Genomic DNA, 12,417 nt, shown 5'->3' on the forward strand with positions numbered 1-12,417 from the left:
GTCAGTGTTTTGATCCGGAGGGCAATAGCAGGTCCCCAGTAGCACGTTTCCTTTCAGGCCTTGTATTGTTACCCACAGGGTTTCTGTGGAGGACTCCAGTCTACCTAGGTTTTCTAGCTTTTCTAGATTTCTGTTTCCTAAGCTATAAAGTCTGACTGTATTTTCCTCCTTACCATTTCCAACTTTGACATTCCAGTCTCCATCCACCAGCATCACACCTTGCTTGCATGTTCTGTCAATTTCAGACTGAACTTGAGCATAAAACTCATCAACTTCCTCTTCTTCTGCATCAGTTGTTGGGGCATAGACTTGAAGAGCTGTCATGTTAAAGGGTTGTCCATGAAATCTAATTGATATTAGCTGGTCACTGATCACATTGTACCCAAGTACTGTCATTGCTATATCCTTCCTGACTATGAAAGCAACACCATTCCTTCTTTGCTTCTCGTGTCCTGAGTAGTAAACAGTATGACTTTCTGACTGGAAGTGTCCTATTCCAGTCCATTTTAATTCACTGATGTCCAAATGTCAATCTGTAGTTGATTCATTTCTTCTTTCACTGTGTCGAGCTTACCCATATTCATGCTTCTTACGTTCCACATTCCCATTGTAATTCTGTCTTTGCAGCTTTGGATTTTATTTTCCTGCATGACAACATCAGTCGCTAGATGTCCAAAAGGCTTTAACTTAACTGCATCAGAAACACCAGAGTTACTCTGAAAGATCCTCAGCTCTTCCTCAGTAGCATGTTGAGTACCATCCAACCTGAGGGGCCCATCATCTGGCATTACATTACAATTACATTACATTCTATTTTGTCTTTCCATGTGGTTTTCTTGGTAAAAGACAGGAGTGGTTTACCATTGCCTTCTCCCATGCAGTATGAAGTGATGCCTTTGTCCTTGTCACTGAAGTGATTGTCCACCTCCAGCACCTTCCTATATCACTGCTGCCCAATAAAGGTGCCTGCTTGCTTTAGCTAGGCAGCTGGGATGACCTTCGCGCTTTGGGTGACCTTACTGGGATTATGCCTCCCGGCATACTTTGCTCATCCCTCCCAGGAACACCCCTCCGCCACGATAAGGCAGCATAGCAGGACTTGTGGTGGACATGATAGGCATGTATTAAATTATGCACGGTGTGGATCAAGTGGATAGAGAGAAGTTCTTCTCCCTTTCTCATAATATTAGAACTCGGGATCATCCATTGACATTAAATGCTGGGAGATTTAGGACAATGTACTTCTTCACAACATGAAGGAAGTACATTATTCACACAACAAGTACTTCTTCACACAATGTGCAGCTACATTATGGAATTCACTGCTGCCCGGTGTGGTGGTGGTGGTCACCAATCTTGGTAGTTTTTAAAAGGGATTCGACACATTCATGGAGGATACGGCATAGGGCTGACAGTGGCTACTAGCCTTGAGAGCTCTGTATTCCCACCAGGATCCCTGGGGCGGGGGGTGCCCAGTTAGGGTCTCCTCCTCACCCCCTTCCTGACTGAGGGCAACAGCAGAGAGAGAAACAGCAAAGGTTCAAGTTCAGGCTTCCTGCAGCAGCCTCTTTCTGCTGCCTTAGCCCCTGCAACAGCATCCACTGCCACCAATTGCCCCCCCCCCTCGGTCTTGCATGCAGTTGGAGAGCAAGGGACCCAGGGCCAGGGACATGGGGAGGAGGAGTGGAGCTGGCTATTCCTCTCAGTGAAAGGGAGAAGTCAACAGTAAGAAGAAGACAACTCCACACACAGGTGTCCTTCCTCCACCCCTTACCATCAGGCTCTTTTACAAGCCACATCCTTGGAAACTGTCCACAGAGAAACCTCGGGGTCATTGCTAGCCCTACCTGATCCAAATGCCCACAGGGACAGCATCCCAGCATCTCTAAAAGGAGGGTAGTGGGAGACCCCTCTTTGAGCTGCCCCAATACACCCTCTTTGAAGATGAGCTCCCCTGAGCTGCCTTCAGGCCAAGCAGGGCCACTGCCAGGCAACTCTCTCTGAACTGCCTCTCAGCGGTGCCATCTTAAGCCCTTCTGAGCCCAGGAACTCCTCCAGGTGAGTGGTTTGCCAGCTGGAACTTGCAACGTCTTTATCCAAGGAGAAGGCAGGCCCCAAGACTTTTGCCTGCTGGGCCTGGGAGCGGATGGGAGCAGGCCCACCTCCTCCTTCCCAAGGAAGACAGCATTGGCCCTTGCAAAGCCCCGTGACTTGACCAGAGATGCTGCTGGGTTGCCCAGGCTCCTCTGTGGTCACAGACCAGTCCTCTCTCTTCCCACTTGGGGCGCTTCTGTCTTGCTGCCTCCAGCGGTCACTCCAGTTATTGTCACCTTTTGTACAACAGTTCTGCCCTTTACACATTGCTCCATTACAATAATAAGCGCAAGGATCATGGATCCATTTTATGCTCCATACAAATTCCAGTTTCAGAGCAATCAATTCCAGAATGTCTTTTCAGTACCAGGGGTTAGTCTCCCTGAGCAGTGCCGAGGAACAGTGCCACTAAGCATGTGGACAGTACATACCCGCCATCTTTGGCTTCCCTGGTTGCTCAGACAGAGGGATCTGGAAGCTTTCATAGAGAGCAAACAGCAACCCAATGTGAGCATGAATAGATTTTTGAGCATGGGTTTCTGAACAATTCCAGCTTGACAATGGATAACCGATTGCAAGACCTCTTCTCGTAAGGGGCTATACCCACCCACAGCAGCAGCACATTTCCTGCATTTCTTTACAAGGCATGAACATGGCTTGAACGATCTTCCCCTTATAAGTATTCAATGGTAACAAAAAACACTCTAATTCAAAAAAATGAGAATATATTATTGGCACCTACATATTTAGATAATTTAAAACCTGTGGCTAAAAAAGCTTTGCAAAGTACAAGGCATCATTCGGAGTGGTGATACTCTTTACAGTGAGCAGTGGGAGAGCAACTGGCCCTATCCATCCCCAGCACAGCATCCCTCCAGTAGCTGTTGCTGGTGTCTGCCTTGTGTTTCTTTTTAGACTGTGAGCCCTTTAGGGACAGGGAACTATCTTCTCCTTATTCTTCTTTTTCTTTGTAAACTACTTTGTTAAAAAGTGGTATATAAATAATAGTAAAAGATATGACTAAGTCCCACTGAAATGTTATGAGACCCAAGTTAGACATGCCTAATATATTCCAATGACCCTTAGTCTAGATCCTGTCCTTTGTTTTTGTTCAGCAAAAATGTCTGCAATTCACCTCTAGAGTATATTGAGTTTGGGTGAGATAAATCCAGGCCAAATCCCTTGCTCAGGAATTAAGTACACAGGCAAGTCACTGGGCTTGTTCACACAGTCATTTGAACCTAGGTTTAATGTGGGTCACCAACATTAGCGTGATTGTGTTAATCCATGCCAAGGTGGGAATCCCAGACCATAACCCAACAACAACAAATATTTATATACTGCTTTTCAACAAAAGTGTCCAAAGCGGTTTACATAGAGAAATAATAAATTAGATGGATCCCTGTCCCCAAAGGGCTCGCAATCTAAAAAGAAACACAAGACAGACACCAGCAACAGTCACTGGAGGTACTGTGCTGGGGGTGGATAGGGCCAGTTACTCTCCACCGCTACATAAAGAGAATCACCACGTTTAAGAAGGTGCCTCTTTGCTCAGTTACAGTAGCAGGGGTTTGTCATGGGTTGGGTTCACACAATCACTTCAGTGTTGGTAACCCACATTAAACCTGCATTCAAACGATCGCATGAACAAGGCTACTCTCACAGTCAAACATACCTCACAGGTAAGACAATCTCTCATAGACACTGCCCTGAGCTTTTTAACACATATACAAATGGGACTGGTAAAAATGAAATACTACAGAAGGTATATACACAAATGTCAGACCTCATCTTTAAACAGCCTATATAATGAACAAGAGCCAGTTGAGCACTATGCAAAAAACAACGGAAGAATCCCATTGGTGTCCCAGTCCGACATCTACCTGCACAGGTACAGCCTCATCAATTTTAGTAACATTATGCATGTCAGCAGTTTTAGGACTGGTGTATAAGCAGGTTTAAGTAATGATGACAAACATTTTTGATTCAGAAACAGGCAGCTACTTTTAAAAATGTACTGCACTGAGCCTTTGTGAGATGCAAACAAAAAAAAATCAAAATGTGTCACCATATTTTGAATAGACGGTATGCCAATGATGGATGAGGCTGGGGAAGCAATCAATAAGTCACTGCAGTCGTCAAAGGTGAGATGACAAAATGTCTACAGCATCTTGGCCACCAGCAGGAACAAACATCTACAGCTAATGAGCAAAAAATGGCCCAGCAGCTCAATTCTATACTGATTAAGAAGTCAGTCCTAAGGGGAATTATTCCTGAGTAAGTGTGCCTAGGATTGTAGCCTTTATTATCTGAAGATCAAGTTTACAGGCAGCAAGAAGCAGAAGATAAAAAGCTTGCATAAAAACGTGAGTGCCTTTTATCCTTATTGCACAGGAGGAACTTATTGCCCATTTGATTCCAACTAACTTGTAATGTGGTGATTTTGTCATCCTGCATATGTATTTATTTGGATTATCAGCCTGCTTTGCCCATGAAAGCAAATTAGATTCTGAAACAATGAAAACATGCAATACTTAAAAACAAACACTAAAAAAAACCCCGTTGCTTATCCCAGACCATAAAATATTTGCCTACATTTTAAAAAGGTTATATATTATATTACACTACAATACTTCCAACAGAAAATTAGGTGGATCGGAGCTTTGGAGAGCATTTCAAAACTAGGGAGTGGCCATCAAGAACCCATCTGCAGGTGCCCTCATGATTCAGACTCGCTGTTTTAACTCAGTGCCAATGGCAGCTGACCACGAATGAAGTCAGCATGGCACTTACAGAAGGACCTGACCTTTGAGGCATGTAGGTCCCATGCCCTGCAGAAATAATTTATTCAGTATGGCAAGGCAGGTGAGTGATCCAGAAAAATAACAAGTTGTTCTAGTAAGAACTAATCAGCCTACTTTCCTTTCACTGTCTCTACAATTGGACTAAATTTGGTTCAAATCAAGGTCCACAAGTTAGATCTCTTGCACCGCAAATGTTCATGCATCCACCATCTTGGATCGGGGTGGATGACATCATTACAAACTACACCATTGAGGGGTCCCTGTGTGTCACTCACTACAACTATACCAAATTTGGTTCAAATCGGTTAGACAGTCCACAAAGTAGCTGGCTTGTGCATCAAAAGTTCACATGTCCACCATCTTGGATCAGGGTGGATGACATCATCACAAACTACACCATTGGAGCATCCTTATGTGTCCATACAGCTGTCACAAATTTGGTTCAAATCAGTTAGACTATCCACAGGTTAGTGCACGTGTGCCTCAAAAGTTGATGTGTCTGCCTTCTTTAATTGGGTTGGATGACATTGTCACAATCTGCACCATTGAGGTGTCCCTATGTGTCGCTACAGCTGTAGCAAATTTGGTTCAAATTGGTTAAGTGGTTCACAAGTTAGCCCACTTGCACCTCCAAAATCTACGCATCTGCCATCTTGAATTGGTGTGGATGACATCATCACAAACTATGCTAATGAGGTGTCCCTGTGTGTCACTCACTGCAACTGGATCCAATTTGGTTCAAATGGGTTAGACAGTCCATAAATTAGCCAGCTTGCACCTCAGACATTCACACGACCACCATCTTTGATTTAGGAGGATGACATCACCACAGACTACGCTGTCGAGGTGTCCCTAGAGCTGTACCAAATTTGGTTCAAAGTTAACCCACTTATACCTCAAAAGTTTACCCATCCGCCATCATGAATTAGGAGGATGACATCACCACAGACTATGCCGTCGAGGTGTCCCTAGAGCTGTACCAAATTTGGTTCAAAGTTAGCCCACTTATACCTCAAAAGTTTAACCATCCGCCATCATGAATTGGTGTGGATGACATAATCACAAACTATTTATTTATTTATTTATTTATTTATCCATCACATTTCTATACCGCCCAAACTTTTGTCTCTGGGCAGTTAACATAAAACAATTAAAACACATATAAACAGTTAAAACAATTCAACAATTTAAAATCAATCACAAAATTAAAACCAAGAAATTTTAAAAGGCTGAGAAAGCTTGATTAAAAAGAGGGGGTTTTAAATGTTTTTTAAAAATTCCTAGGGATGGGGAGGATCATATATATCTTAGTGGGGAGTGCATTCCACAATCTTGAGACAGATACACAGGGACACCATAACTATGCAGTTAAGGTGTCCCTGTGTATCACTCACTGCAACTGTACCTAATTTGGTTTAAATTGGTTAGACATTCCCAAATTAGCCCACTTGCACCTCAGATGTTCACACAGCTGCCATCTTGAACTGGAGTGGGTAACATCATCACACACTACTCCATTTGGGCACCCCATGTGTCCCTACAGCTGTAGCAAATTTGGTTCAAATTGGTTAAGTGGTTCACAAGTTAGCCCACTTACACCTCCAAAGTTTATGCATCTGCCATCTTGGATTGGGGTGGATGACATCATCACAAACTACGCCGTTGAGGTGTCGCTATGTGTCCCTGCAACTGTACCTGATTTGGTTCATATTGATCCAGGCATTGCGAAGTTGATGGGCAGCGGGGACACACGGATGGACGGACACAGAGAGAGAGAGAGAGACAGAGAGAGAGAAAGCCGGGTGATCTCATAGGCCTACTGGAAAGTAGGCTAATAATAGGATAGACATGTAAAACATACAGTCTATACAAAATATGGTGGTCTGTTTCCTTCCCCACCCATTGTTGCAAATCAAATGTAATTTGAGGGTTAGGGTTAGGGGGCCAAGGTGGTGACCAGCTAGAAGCTAGAAGCACAATCCACGAGTTCCTACACTAGAACCGGACTTTTTCTCCGCTGGAACTGAAATACCTAACCAGAACTTGCACAAACTAAAATCATGGTAAATCAAAAGAAATAACGAATCAGAAACAGCCCAAGCACACATGAATCAGCCAGAGGGAAGCAGACAAGAATGGACTCCTTTCTCCCCACCAACAAACAAAGTGCAGCCATGAGTAACTCTCCTGCTATCCCAATTAAGAATAGATTTACGGCCCTGGACAAGGAGAAACACTCCCCACACATGCCAGAAGGAGATTGCTGCTAGGGAGACTGCCTTTCATCTGGCCGCCTCTTCACCATCTAACATCTCCAGCCCGAAAAATCCCCAGGGGCAAGAGATCCAACAGTGCCAGACGTGCCCTGCCCCCCTGCCCTGCTTCCAAAATTTATCAGTGATACTTATTTACTTACTGCCAAAACCATAATTTCTGTTCTATGTATGCTACTCATAAAGGGGGTAAAACAAAATTCTCACCACCACCACCACACAATGTCCATCACGAAATCTGGAAATTTTGTCAAGTGTCCTTTTTCTGGCTCCTACATTTCTGGGCTGGCTTCTAGATCCAAAGAAAATTTGTCAAGGCTTGGTCCAACCCTATGGGGTTATGCAGCTGTGGGCCTGGGTACTGCAGGATGGTGGCAGGGTGGAGAGAGAGAGAGAGAGAGAGAGAGAGAGAGAGAGAGAGAGAGAGAGAGAGAGAGTCTGGAATGGAATAGAATCTTTATTTCGGTCATTGACCAGACAAAAAAATACAACACAATAGATAAGTAGCAATCATGATTCTGCCAGTACTTTATTACAAAACACCATTTACAATATAACAATGTGAAAGGCCAATGGCCTGCCTGGGAATCTAGACAAAATACAGGTGAAACTCGGAAAATTAGAATATCGTGCAAAAGTCCATTAATTTCAGTAATGCAAATTGAAAGGTGAAACTGATATATGAGACAGACGCATTACATGCAAAGCGAGATAAGTCAAGCCTTAATTTGTTATAATTGTGATTATCATGGCGTACAGTTCATGAAAACCCCAAATCCACAATCTCAGAAAATTAGAATATTACATGGAACCAATAAGACAAGGATTGAAGAATAGAACAATATCGGACCTCTGAAAAGTATAAGCATGCATATGTATTCAGTACTTCGTTTGGGCCCCTTTTGCAGCAATTACTGCCTCAATGCGGCGTGGCATGGATGCTATCAGCCTGTGGCACTGATGAGGTATTATGGAAGACCAGGATGCTTCATTAGCGGCCTTCAGCAATTCTGCATTGTTTGGTCTCATGTCTCTCATCCTTCTCTTGGCAATGCCCCATAGATTCTCTATGGGGTCAGGTCAGGCGAGTTTGCTGGCCAATCAAGCACAGTACACTGTATACTTTTCAGAGGTCCGATATTGTTGCAGTAATTTGCACTACTGAAATTAATGGACTTTTGCACGATATTCTAATTTTCCAAGTTTCACCTGTAGGTGACAAAAGTACTAGTCGAATATATCTGTACAATAAACAGTGAAGCAACATACGATCAGTTGTCCTGACTGACACGGACATAGCCTTTGAGCAAAAGGAATACTGAGATAGCGACCCTCTAAGCGAGCGGAGGGCAGCACATTCAAGTGTGCCAAGGCAAATGCCCTTTTCAATTTGACAAGAACAAGCTCATGGACATATTTAGCTGGTCTATCAAGGTGTGTTGCATTACCTAAGAAAGGTAAATGTCTGACTCAGGCTCTGTCTTCTTGAGTCACAATGTCCCAAATCCGCTGCCTGAGACAAGCGTGCTGGTTAGAGTGCTGGACTAGGTCCGGGGAGACCCGAGTTAAAGTCCCCCTTCAGCCATGAAACTTGCTGGGTGACTCTGGGCCAGTCACTTCTCTCTCAGCCTTACCTACTTCACAGGGTTGTTGTGAGGAGAAACTTAGGTATGTAGTACACCGCTCTGGGCTCCTTGGAGGAAGAGCGGGATATAAAATGTAAAATAATAATAATAATCTCCTTCGCTTTTAAGATCCCTAAGGAGACCAACATGGAGCTACTTAGCCCATAACTTTCTAATTTCCTCTCGACTCCCTCTCTCCATGCAGATGCAAAGTTGTCCTTCAGGACCAGAGGTTCAAGGCCTGCTTGACCAACATTTAGTTTCAAATAATAAGAGATCTTGGCAACCCAGACAGGTGCTTCAATTGGTACTAACCCCAGTTCCAGCCTTAATGCTGCATTGGGCGTCCTTCTTGACAGCCCAAGGATTGTTCTAATACATTTGGTTTGTACCAACTCTAAAGGTAATTTTGTGCCGTGTTGGTGTTGACTCCTAGCGATCACAGAGCAATGTGGGGTTTTTTTGGTAGAATGCAGGAGGAGTTTACCATTGCTGTCTCCCACACAGTATAAGATGATGCCTTTCAGCATCTTCCTATGTCATGGCTGCCCCATATAGGTGTGTGCCATTGTCTGGGAAACAATTGCTCAGCTGGGCTCCATGTAGTAGTTGGGATAAAATTTCCCTTTGTAGACTTTAATTGCAATGGGGATGTAATAAAAAGAATCTAATGCATTGCAGCCTTTTGTGCCTCTTGTGTAACATGGAGTAGATGTGCTCTCCAATAACCATTACATTGGAAAACCACGCCTAAATACTTCTAGAGCTTGACTTGTTCTATATCTTGACCATTGATTTGCTACCTATGCTGGAATGCCATAATTTTGGTCTTCGGATAGTTAATTTCTAGTTCTTCCTCTGGCAGTATGTAGCAAATTTCCAAAGGGCTCCGCACAAGCCTATCTCTGTAAAGGAGAGAACTGCTGTGTCATCTGCATACAGCAGCACTGGAATTGGTTGCCGGCCTAATTTCAGAGGATGGAAATTTAACTCTAACGGAGAGTGTGTTAATGAGTTTATATTAAAAATGAAGAGGAGGGGGCCCAAATGCAACCCGGTCTCACTCCCCGCTGAACTCTGCGTTGAATGGCTCCAGGTACTGTCTCTCACCTTAGCCAGTTGTTATCATGTAGCCTACATATAAGGGCCAGGAGGCAATGGCCTATGGAAGAGATCTCCAATTTCCTCCCCCAGCTATGGAATCAAACGCCACTTTAAAATCCACGAATGCTACCAGCATGGCACCCTTGGGCTGGGCACAGTATTTGTCGATAAGATGTTGCAGAATCAAGCACTGGTCGACCTTTGGGCACCCTTCTCTGAACCTGCCTGGGCTTCAGTCATTATCCCCTCATTGTCCCTCCATGGGGAGAGTCTGTTCTGTCTGCCTCTCTCTGACCACTTCTTAACATATGAAGTTTGAGTGGTTGTTTTTCTTCCGAATTTATAGAAAGCCCAACCTCTGTTTATATTTGCAGTTGATGTTCTAACCATAAATGAAGAGGTTCCCACTTTCTACAAAAAAGGCCTCACACGCCTGGCCGTGTCTTCCCTTCAGATAAGAACAGAGGCGAGTGTGGGGCCCTTCACCAGGTGTGTTCAAAGTACCGGGAAGGAGGACAGCCTCCTGCTCAGGGTGAGGAGGATGGAAGGAGGCTAACGGGGTGGCAAGGAGAGGCTGGAGCCGCTCCGCTCCCACTCCGGCTCCTCTTCCTGCTCCCAAGGGAGCTGTGGGCAGCCTCCCAGAAGCCCGACAGGAGCTCGGCGAGTCTTCAGGGCTGCATGACGGGCACCCTAGGGGGCTAGGTTGCTTACAGTCCCGGAGAAGCCTGCCTGGAAGGACACCACCAGCCTGGAGGTGAGCACTTGCTGTCACAGTCTGCAACCAAGGGGGGAAGGAGGAGGGTCCAGAAGACTCCAGACTGGTCAGTCGGATGCTGACCCCACGGAAGGAACTCGAGCCGCCCGGGCGGCAGCTCAGTGCATTTGCCGGCCTGCAGCGAGGGCGGGGAGCCCCCAAGTGCTGCCTGCTTCCCTGCTTGACCCCTGGGCCGGAGCCTGCTTCCACTGCTCCCCCCCCCCGCTTTTCTGCATGCACAGCCAAAGCAGCAGCCACAAACCACACACACAAGGGGGAAACTGAAAGATGACAAGCCATTACGAAGCAGTATGCCAGACTCCCAGGGGACAGACAGGAGGCGCTCCTAGCCCTTCCTGGACTCCAGAGTGACTGGGCCAGCACCAAAAGAAAGGTCAGCCTACGCAACAGCCAGGGGAGGAGGTGAGCTTGTGTCCCCACCCCCACCCCGAGTCCTCCTCCTGGCGTGCTGCATCCCGCCAGTTCCCCCTCCTGGAGAACTCCTGGCTCCCCTGCTCATCAGCTGCCTTGTTATTGAGCATGTAATCAATAGGATCCCAGTCATCGTTTAAGTGCGCCACAGATGCTAGCCCTGCAGCATGGCACCCAGCCACGGAGAGCACATGATGGAGACCGGGCTGCAGTTCCATGGTAGAGCTCAGAAGGTGCCAGGTCCGATCCCTGGCAGCAGCATCTCCAGGTAGGGCCGGGAAAGACTCCTGCCTGGAACCTGGGAGAAGCCGCTGCCCGTCAGTGTGGGCAGCCCTGAGCTAGATGGACTGACTGGGTAGAAGGCGGCTCCTTTTATTCCTACCTAAAGGTGAATTAGAGGCGGATTAGAAAATGGTTTCAGGGCCTGCAAGCGGGGAAGACCCAAGAGACTGGGTTTATTTTGGGGAGGAGAGGTTGTCTTAGAGCAGCAAGCATCAATCGCTCCATTTTCTAAGCAGGGATCACCTTGGTTTGCATTTGGATGGGTGACTACAGGGGAGCGCTCCAAGAGATTCTCCTTCGGGGTCATTGCTCAGTGGAAGAGCATTTGCATGTTTGCATGCAGAAGGTCCCAGGTTTGACTCCATGGCAGCATCTCCAGGTAGTGCTGAAATAGATGATTGCCTCTCACCTTGGATAGCAGCGGCCAGTGCTGACCCTCCTGAGTGAGACAGACCCATGCTCTGAGGCAGCTGCCTTGGCGCCTCGCCCTTGGCGGTGCTGTTTCTTTCCTTCTGCTCATAGCCAAAGAAAGCTGCAATGCAACCTTGCCGGACTTCCCTCTCCGAGAGAACACCACCTCGCTCCCCTCCAGGCCAGCTCTCACTTGCCCCTTGGTCCTCTGCTGCACAAGAGCCATCCCTTTCCCTGGGGACTCCTGCACCCCAGAAGAGCAGCAGCCGGCCTTCTTCACATGGCACCTTCAGCCCCAGGGCACCTTCCAGATGAACAGAAGTATTGCAGCAGCAGGCTCAGGGAGGCTGCACATCTCATGACGTGGACCCCCTCACCCCATGCCTGCCCTAGGACCGTTCTTCGCCACTGAAATGCCACAGGACCACCACTGCCAGCTTGGGGGCACAACCAACAACGTGGCTACCATGCTGGAATGACCGTTGTTCTGTTTTTATTTCTTTGAAATAAGAAACGAGGTCAGATTGAGAGCAGGTGACATGGAAAAGTCAGCCAACAAGTGGCGACTCCACCACAGATTCCCCAAATGAGTATTTTGCGGCTCAAGCACCTGTTTGAAGGCTGGTGTGAGTTCACCT

Source organism: Hemicordylus capensis, chromosome 10, assembly GCF_027244095.1.
Source record: "Hemicordylus capensis ecotype Gifberg chromosome 10, rHemCap1.1.pri, whole genome shotgun sequence".
In the NCBI taxonomy this organism is placed as follows: Eukaryota; Metazoa; Chordata; class Lepidosauria; order Squamata; family Cordylidae; genus Hemicordylus; species Hemicordylus capensis.